The 10,569-nt window shown below is 33.5% G+C and overlaps 1 protein-coding gene across 1 annotated transcript in view; it reads right to left on the bottom strand.

Annotated features, from left to right (window-relative positions):
* The window catches only part of LOC140154432 (uncharacterized), an 81,274-nt gene extending 76,764 nt beyond the window's left edge, over positions 1-4,510 (bottom strand). Inside the window, exon 1 of the mRNA XM_072176998.1 lies at positions 3,647-4,510. The gene's annotated coding sequence lies outside the window, so the exon portion shown is untranslated. The remainder of the gene's footprint in view (positions 1-3,646) is intronic.
* Between the last annotated feature and the right edge of the window lie 6,059 nt (positions 4,511-10,569).

A 10,569-nucleotide genomic window follows, 5' to 3' on the forward strand; every position in this document is an offset into this window, starting at 1 on the left:
CATACTTATGTGCTATATATTACCATAATTACGTTCAAAGTAATAACGTCAACTAATTCTATTCATGCTGTTTCTGTTTCCGATATTATTGGTTATTGTACATCGTATTTTCTAACTGAAACAATTGTGACTAATGATTAATACCAGTTAACTAAAATGAAAACCTACTAGAGAGCCAATGTAAATAATATCTGAACCTGGACTCCATGTTAGAACCTCCTTCTCCCTTCAATGTCCTACATGTAAAAAATACGACAAAATCGAGTACATGAATACCGGCATTCTGTATCTCTCAAGTACCACGACCAAAGAGGTTATAGTGCACCAAAGTAATTTCAAAGTCAAGAGAGTACATCTTTATTTCACTGTCTACTAAATTGACTTTCATCTATCGCTCTCAAATCACATCCACTTAGCTCTCGACTACTACTCGGCTCTCCTATTTTATCCTAGTTTAATTTACACCGTTGCATCCTATATACTTCTGTACTCTTTTAGCATGATTACGTTCAAAGTAATACCGTCAACTAATTTTTATTCATTGTGTCTTGTTTCTGTTCGATATTATTGGTTGTTGTCCTTTTTATATATTTTTAAACTCAAGTCATTGTGACTAACACCAATTAGTATTAACGATGACCAGTGAAACCTAACCTAACAACTAACAATCTGAAGTAATTTTATCTCAAGTACCAAGTAATCTCAAAGTCAAAAAAATGTATCTTTATTTCACTGTTTACTAAATTAACTTTCATCCATCACTTTCAAATCTTATCTATTTAGCTCTTGACTAATAAATAAATAAATAAATAAATAAATAAATAAATAAATAAATAAATAAATAAATAAATAAATAAATAAATAAATAAATAAATAAATAAATAAAATACTACTCGGCTTTCATAATTACCCTAGTTCAATTTACACCGTTGCACATACTTGTGCTATCTATTACCATGATTACGTTCAAAGTAATAACGTCAATTAATTCTATTCATGGCTGTTTCTGTTCGATATTATTGGTTATTGTACATCGTATTTACATATTTTCTGACTGGAAAAATTGTGAAAAAAAAAACCAATTAAAAAGCCAATGTAAATATATCTGAACCTGGACTCCATGATAGAAACTCCTTCCCCCTTAAATGTCCTACATGTAAAACATGACAAAATCGAATACATGAATGCCGGCATTCTGTATCTCTGAAGTACCAAGACCAAACAGGTTATAGTGCACTAAAGTAATTTCAAAGTCAAGAGAGTACATCTTTATTTCACTGTCTACTAAATTGACTTTCATCTATCGCTCTCAAATCACATCCAGTTAGCTCTTGACTACTGACTATTCGGCTAGTTTACCCTAGTTCAATATACACCGTAATACTTCATGTACTATATATTACCATGATTACGTTAAAAGTATAAAAGTCAACTAATTTTATTCATGCTTTTTTTCTGTTCGATATTATTGGTTCTAGTCTTATTTACATATTTCTAACTCAAGTAATAATAACTATCACCAATTAGCATAAATGATGACCACTGAAACCTAACCTACTAGATACTAACGATCCAATGTAATTATATCTGAACCCGGGCTCCATGTTAGAACCTCCCCCACCCTTTATAAATATCCCATGTTGTAGATCCCTAAAATCTGAAAATCGAGTATGGCAAATTTAAATGTAAACTTAACAATTATAGTCCTGTTGTGTACTGGAGTTAAGCAAAGTTTTTGCTCACTTGTGTGTGTGTTCTTTGTTGTAAACTTTAAACGAATCCAATAGGAAAGTAGCAAACAATGGTAGTCAAAGAATTACTTTTTCTGTTTTGTTTCTTCAGGTGAAGTAGTCTTTGCTAAAACTCTAGTGTGTTTGTGAGCGGGAGCAAGGTTGGGTGTGTGGGTGGAGGTGTATAATGGGCAGAATTTGTTATTGTTGTTGCTGTTGTTTTGTTTCTACTACTACTAATAACATACATGATAAAATAATTATATTATCATGAAACCATGTAACCAGTTATTTCGTAATCCTAGCATCCTCTTTGACATTTTTCAGTAGATACATACGAAAAAAGCTCATTCCCAAAATTTCAGTTGATTCCGATTTTGCATTTGCGAGTTATGAATGATTATGTGTATTACACTGCTCCATAGACAAATGTGTTGTAATTTTGTTCTGGTGTACCATAACGTAATTCAGATTTCACGATATGTTTGCTGAACGAATTAATCTGCAAGAAATCTTTTGTACTTAAACATTATGTAGCCAGAGGTTTCCAGTGCTGTAAAAATCTCAACTTTTTTGAGAAAAGTGCGGGATGATGCTGTGGATTACGAAATGCCCTTTTAAAAGAGTCCCTTTAAGATGGTAGCGATGGTTTAAAAAATTGTTATCCATTGCAAATTACCCTTAGGCTAATCATAACCCTAAATGGCGAATTATTCTAATGTCTCGCCAAGTATTTTCTGTATCATGACCGGACAATGCCACTTTCAAATCAGCCAGCAATGGTCAGTTTTAATGAAAATGCGCATACCCACACACGAGAGTATTTTAACCCTTATTATATTCAAATGCAATCAATTTAGTGTTAGCTACCAATCGGCGTATTGATAATCTATACCATTTTTATATTACTCAGGCAATTAGTACAGTGGATGAGTGTTACTTCCCATTCCAGAAAAATACAGCACTAATTTTTTGGGATTAAAAACAATATTAATTATCCTGTTTTACCAAATGAAACATAGCAAATCCTAATCCTTTAGTTAAATTTTAATATTTGGTCAATTTTTTGGAATAAGGAGTATGTCAAAACATGCGTTTTTAAGGCGTTTTTTATATGCTGCGACAATCAAGCCCAAAGGACTTGTACAAAGACTAATTTCAAGTTATTCATTTTAATTTTTGAAAAACACATTTTCTAAACTTTTTCATAAACAAAAATAACATACAATATTAAAATTATGAGCTAGCTCTTCGCCTATACTCAAGATTTAGATTCCTTAGACTTGTACCAAGTCTTAGAATTTTGTGACTACAATTGTAAAAACATGCAAAAAGGCATGTTTTTGGCTTATTTGCAAAAATATTAACATGTAACTTTTATTACCAGTTAGAACTAGCTAAAGGATTAGGATTTCGCTATGTTTCACTTGGCAAAACAGGATAATATTTTTCTGGAATAAGGAGTAGGTCAAATATATATGGCTTGATGTAACATACTTGCAGGCAATGAACTCAAAATATTGTGTTTAACTATATGCGAACATAAAATATTGTACAGAATGTACTTACTTATCTTCAAAAATGTGATTTTGTTTAACACATTCCTAATTTAATTTGCACATAATGCTACCAGTTCACTCGAGACAAATTAATACAATACAGTGGTACTCCAAAAGAAACCCGATCGTGTTCAAATATTCAAATGGGAATCGTTCCTACCTGAACACCTTTAACAATGCAACATAGCATTAGACTTAAATATTGATCTTTAATAAAATAGAACATAATGGTTTAATTCGATAAAAAATTTTGTTTATGACATAATCAATTTTTATAACTAGTCAGGCAGGTAAATGTTCTTTATAAACTATATCGATAGAAAGAAAAGCAAATAAAAAATAGTCTAAAATACTTACAACTAAAACATGTCGATATATATAATTATTGAAGAGCCGTTTCAAGTCCTGTATAAGATCTTCCTCAGAATATCAAAGCACATATCTCTCAGTACGGCAACTGGTGCTTAACGTGGTCCCACAACCTTTAATCTGTGCAGAGATGATTACTTTAGTCAGATTGAACTTTGAAATTGAGACGACGGATTAAGTCCAAATGCAATTTTCCAAATTAATAAAATTGCGTATGTTAAAAAGGCGCCAAACTAGGGTGAAGTTTTTCACGATGAGATACTTGAGAAGCTAAATCAATCCACTGTATGTAAACAGAAGTCAAGTCGATGGATATGCTTGAAAGAGTCTTAAAATCAATTGCAAAACACCCCAAAGCTATATTAATTTCCACCACGAGGAAAAAACGTATTAGCCCATAAATAAAGATAGACGTTTCAACATTACATCCATTGATAAAATTCCACTTGTATCCTGGCAAGCAACTTGCACCCACACACCTCCCAGAGCCAAAAATATCTTCTTTCTATTGATGACTGTTACAGAATCACTCTACAGATGAATGGAACGATGGCACTATCTCGCGATTGGTTTATCTTGATATTGCGTTGCTGCGGATGTTACTCTCTCCGGCCTGCTTCTTGTATGTGATCGGATAAACCACGTAACTATATCAATTGAGCAGAGAATTTTCCGTTGCGCTAATTGAAAATGATGTAAAGACCCAGTCACTTTGGTTAGACCATTGGCGCGCTTAATCGTACAAATGTAATATACACACTGGGCTTGTTAGCTACGCTATTACATTGGGGGCGCAAACGCCTTGTTTCATCTATAACTTTTCATACTTATTGCATCCAATTGTTTTAGGGTCACGCAAAATGTATCGTTTACTTTCGTTCCCCTCTGTTATCGTCTTACAGTATACGTCAGAGTTAAATCAAAATCGTGAACTGAGTTAGGTATACTTAAACGCAACTGCCAATATTAAAAGCAGCGTGTGGTTATTTAAGACCAATTTGGCATGTTTGATTGGATGACTTACATATGGTAGGCTACATCGACTTCTACCTAAAGTAATGTTCAGCGTATCACCTGTCATTAATTCATTATACTTTTGCAATTTTTGCAGAAAAATATTACTATGGACCACAATGGCCTCATCCCAATGGCATAGTTCAATAACCTCAATTAAACAATCATAGTGCAAAATTTGACCTCAAGTTGCAGAGTACGAGTTTTTGTACCCATATTTTCAAAGGTCATTCAATGAATGTACAAATGTATTGGGGTTACAGAACTGTGCCCTGATAGATGAACATGTTGTGGATCCTAGTGTATGACCATGTATTTCCATATTATGATTATTTCTCTGAAATGTCGTAACTATTGATATCGTTGCTTTAATACATTTTATCAAAATGTTTATTATTTGTTTCATGATGGTTTTCCCGGGTTTTTTTTTTCAACACGAAGTTTCTTCTTAAGTGTTTAGTGACATATTTGATTTGCTTTCAACCAATTATGTAAATGTAAAATAAAATAACAGTAACAGCATCAAGAGTTGAGCAACAACTTTATAGCAGGAAATATGAGGTTGTTTGAAGTCTCAGTGACTTCTGGAAATATTTGAATTCACCTGAAGTGGCTGATATCCAAGATAACATCAATTTATAACAGACGTCATGCAATGCCATGCAGTAGATATCAACGCTGCCTAAATTACAATCGTCAGTAGAAACAAGTGCTCTATAGCAATCTATAGTAGAAAGCAGCAGTGCTATCTTCAGTAGATAGCATCTAGAAATTCCCAGCTCTAATGTCAAAAAGATGGTAATCAGAGTAATGCCGGAAACGGGTAGACATTCAATTGTTTATATTAATAGACTGAATTTCGCATATTTGTGCTATATATGACTTATTCTTTCCCATTCCCTGATGATTTTCATCGCTTAGAATAACTCGACGATGCGAAGGAGTAGCTCTTTCAAATAGGACATAACATTGACGTCATAGTGTCCATTGAATAAGTAATAGAAGCCGGCTTGTTAGCTTTGACACGGAGTAGCAGAAATGGACACTCCGGACACGTGTACCTTGGACAGTATGCTATCTATCAGGACCACTAAGTGTTTCATTGGTATTAGCCAAACTTGTGTTTGTAGGTCAACAGAGCAATTGTAACATAAAGTTTATGTCCGCCATAGAACTCCGTGTTAAACGACCAAAATAGCCAGTGGGATTTCTTTCACGTTACCTTCTTATTTTTAACAAAAGCTTAAAACAACTTATTTTTAATAAAAGCTTATTTTTAACAAAAGCTTAAAACGGGACAGAAACCCTTCCAGGCAGTTATTACTAATATTATTTCGGCATTTTGGGTAAAGAATAACAAAATTAAAATTTGATTGAAATCGTACCAAGTGGCAATTAAATGTGGGGTTTTATTGGTAGGGGTAAGTATGGACAGGCTGTGAGTTTTGATATTGGGTTGTACGGTATATTGTGCAAGTGCCATGATTTATTTTTTATGTTCTAAGCAGCCGAACCCTGAAGGTTACAAATGATAGTGCTTGACGTTTTGGGTCCCGATTTCGAATTTACTTTGATGTTTAGTAATTGACAGGTTCTCTCTTCGGTCTCCCTTAAAATGGCAAAAGTTGACGGATGACGTCACAACTCAACACCCCCATGAAGTGAAGATTATGACGACATCAGTGATACTAGCGGGCGACAAGATGTGTCGAGGGATCGTGTGGTATATCTTCATTGCTTCGAAAGTCTCCCTTACAGCCTCCTGCCGGCCATCATATTAAAGCTTTTCTTGTGTATGTCTCTTGCATGACATTTGAATCTATCTTTGTCAATTCATGCCATTTATTTTCGCAAGATATTATATCTTTAAATTTTCAACATAAACTGGGCAGGTGACATCCGTCAAGCCATGTCTGTCTTTTTTAAGGGTAGGCTAGGTAGTGTTGGTCGAAGAGCCAAAAATCGATTTCATTATCTAAATCAATATATTATTGAAAAATAACAATTTGATGTTTTGCAAAAGTTCATTCTACAAATCATATACTTTGAAAACTTGCTTGATTTATTGTTGTTCAATAGTTATGTAAAAAAAGTGCTGTAGTTTCAGCTCTCTTTACAACATAACTCAAGAACCACAGGACCTACAAAAGTATATTTGTGATATGTGAAGTCTTCTTCACACTCGCTATGATTTGATCAATACAATTTTTGCCAAATCTCACTACCATTCGCAAGATACTGTGAACTATCAAATCGCAACAGTTCAAAATAGTTGCTAACCTTAAGTCACTCGTTATCCTTCTTATATTATTAATGTTCAATTCATTATTTTCTGTCGTTCTGTTTTATTTCCTTCATTCTTGTTAATATGTTTTTTTCTTTTATCTATTTTTCTTTCTTCCTTCCTTATTGATTCATTTATTATTTCTACTTTCATTGCTATGTTTATTCTTCTCATTAGATGTGTGTACATTACATTATTTGCTTATTCCTTATAGCTTGCACTGTAACTTTTTCAAGTACTGTGCAAACGCGAAGAAGTACACGTAGAAGCAGTCAGTCAATTCATAGAGCTAGCTAAAGCACAACAACCTAAAATTCGTGAAAGATGTTGACATTTTGGTACAAACAGTAGGCTAATGTGCTAATAAATGGCAAGGGCTCGGTCACCCACCTTTGCACTGTGTTTTTGTGGGCCTGAGAGCACATCGGACACACCAAATTGCATTATGAATACGAGGAGATGTATCAAAACTTATATTAAATATCGTTTTTAACAGTAGATTGCCTTTAAGAGCTCCTTCACCTACCGTTTCCTAGTATTGTGGGACACTAGAGCACAGCAGACACACCAAATTGCATTCTAAATACGAAGAATGTCCTTCTGTTATCAAATAATTTTGATTTTTTTTTTTTTATATATAATTCGCGATATAATACAAATTTTATGGCAAATGATTACAAATTTATATTTTTTATATTTTTTATATTTAACAGTCCTCGAAGTAAAGTTTATAAATCTAATGATGTTCTTAAAGTGTATGTTGCTGGGAGGAAAAGCCGACCATCAAATTTTAACCTTTCGTATTGAAGATATACATAAAGTTTCTCAAAAGACTTAAAATGTTTAGGTCTAAAGTATGTTTTTTATCGCGAATTTCGAAAAATCAAAAAATTATTTGATATCAGAAGGGCATTTCTCGTATTCAGAATGAAATTTTGGTGTGTCTGATGTGCTCTCAGGTCCCACAAAAATATTGTGTAAAGGTGAGTGACCGAGCAGGGCAATTTACTGTTAAAGATACGGTATTTAAAATGAAGTTAGGATACATCTTCACTTGCGCAATTGAGACTGCCGAATTCAAATATAATATAGTTTAGTTAATGTACGAACATGAGCATAGACGAGTTCTCAGTGGAACGAGTTATTTGCAAATATTTTTAATAAAATAACCATGCGCTATTTTTAAATTGACATGCTTGTTGCAAATAATTTCTGGCTATACCCTAGTTCCAGGGGTGTTGTAGCAGTTCCCGGGTAGCAGTTCATTCCAATTGGGCTATTCCAGTTGAAATCCACACTCCCAGGTGGAAGATTTTGGAAAGGGGAGTATGCTTTTCAAATGTAATTGGTCAGAGTTAATCATTTTGAAACCCATACTCCCCCTGTATTATGGCTTTACATGCTTCCACAAATGGAAGTTACCCAAAAATGTATTCTCCTCTGTGGAAGACATAGACATTACCTAAATCTTCCACAAGGGTAGTGTGGATAAAATGGAATAGCCCGTTGCCAACAGGATATGTGATCAGCACAAACAAGCAGCTGCTATTGGACAGATTTAATTTCTAATTACGGATTTTGTCCTCAATTGAATTTAATACAAGTTGTCATGTTTTGAGTCAGCTTAGCTCAATCGGAAACTAAAGGAAATACGCTACAGATTTGTTTTGCTGTCAATAACGCATTGCGTTATTTATGTGTTTCTCAGTTATAATTTTCAACTATTTCGACCAAAAGTATGAAAAGGAGAGAAAATAAACGGGCCAAGTTGTATATCTTGATCCAAGAAAATTGCAAAAATATTAATATTAAAATTAATATTGAAATTAACTATTAATATTGCAAAACTATTAACATTAAAATTAATATTGAAATTACTGTTAATGCTCTGCGTGCTAGCCATAGGCTTCAACATAATAAGTCCTAAGTTTTGAGATATTTTCTCAAAATATCAAGAGCTATCTAAAGAACCACTGAACCAATACTAGGCTTGTTTGTACTCTTTTTTTTTTTAATTTGTCGTCTGCATTCGACACCCGCGTAGAGAGAGTTAAAATTGCAAAACTATTTAGAATAATAATTATTGTCCCAAGTTATTTTCTATCAAGGGTGGTATAATTTCAGTAAAATCCTTAAGTTGTACTTTACGGGTATGTAAAATATTTAGACTTGTTTTGTTTCGATTGCCACAATAATCAAGAGATTGGTGTCAAGATAATCAATAAAATTGAACTTTGCAATTAAATAATCTGAAAAATCAAAGTACATTGCTCTCTTTGTTATTTCGGCCGTGAATATCAAGAAATATTTTGGATATTGAACCATACCTAAAATGAGGATCTTAAAATCACGAAATACCCCTTTAAGCGAAATGATAAAATAATAGGCCTACTAAAAGTAATAACAACAATAGTGTCAACAAATTTTAAGGGGCAAAAACACGTGTGTTTTTTCTATTTCTTCATCGGTTCATTAATAAATAATTAATATCATTATGAACATGTGATTTTTTGTCAAAAATTTCTTCTTTTTTAATATCAAACTGTGATTTGTTGGTCAAAAATATGACGTTTGGTAAAGAAATTGTTGAATAAAAAAAATGGGGGAGGGGTGTACCTTTCTAACATAAAAATCCAAAAAAATATTTCTCACACCCCGGTCTCACATTGCACAATAATCACACCAAGATATCAATAAAATCTTTATCGATGGTCGCTTTTGACTTTTTATTTTCTAATGGCAAAATTGACCACCCCGATCTATATGAAGCATTCGCATTTACAGAACAATTATACTCAATTTGAGTCAACAGAGAATAGATGAGAACGTCAATATTCGTGAGATGTTATTACAGTGATCAGTGTGCATTAGCCTTTGTATCTCTTACCGCTGGAAAGGCTGACCAGTAGGCCTAAAGATTGTGCCTTTATTATCATTGATACAAAATAGGCTATAGGCCTATCCATATCGCGTCAGGAAAAGATCAGTTCAATACACCCCCACCCTTCACTGAACTATGGATTGAGTTATGTCACGGGATTCAAATTTCATGACATTGTCTATAATTTAATAGATACTCCGACTTATCTGTCTATACAACAAGATGTGTTTTCCGGAAGCGATCATTTTTGCACAAATTGAATGGCTTAACAAACGCCATTTACATGCTATGGGCATTTAGTGCCTCAACATACCTTACCTTTAGAAGTTTAGAGACATGTACATCAAAACTTTAGCAACCTCCAGCTCTGTTCATCCGTCATTCGCGTATTGGTCAGCAAGACACACAATTCAATTTTTCAAATAGATACAAATCCAGCTGTAAGCCCTATAGCCGAAACATCACACACGAGAGCGGTAGTGTTTTAACTTTTAGCAAACCATATCACTAAACATTGCATAACAATTGCAGTTACATGTAAATCAAGGACTGAATTAAGTACCGTTATATTGCTAGAATTCGATGAAATCCGATTTTCACTTAACCTTTTACACGCTTCATGCATTTGCAAACTACGTTGAGCACTGTTTTGAGGTTACTTTTACATCCGAGATCAGTTTGGACAACTAATCATATAATTAAGTTCAAATTAAATTTAAATACTGCCCCTAT

This window comes from Amphiura filiformis, chromosome 6, assembly GCF_039555335.1.
Source record: "Amphiura filiformis chromosome 6, Afil_fr2py, whole genome shotgun sequence".
NCBI classification, from domain to species: Eukaryota; Metazoa; Echinodermata; class Ophiuroidea; order Amphilepidida; family Amphiuridae; genus Amphiura; species Amphiura filiformis.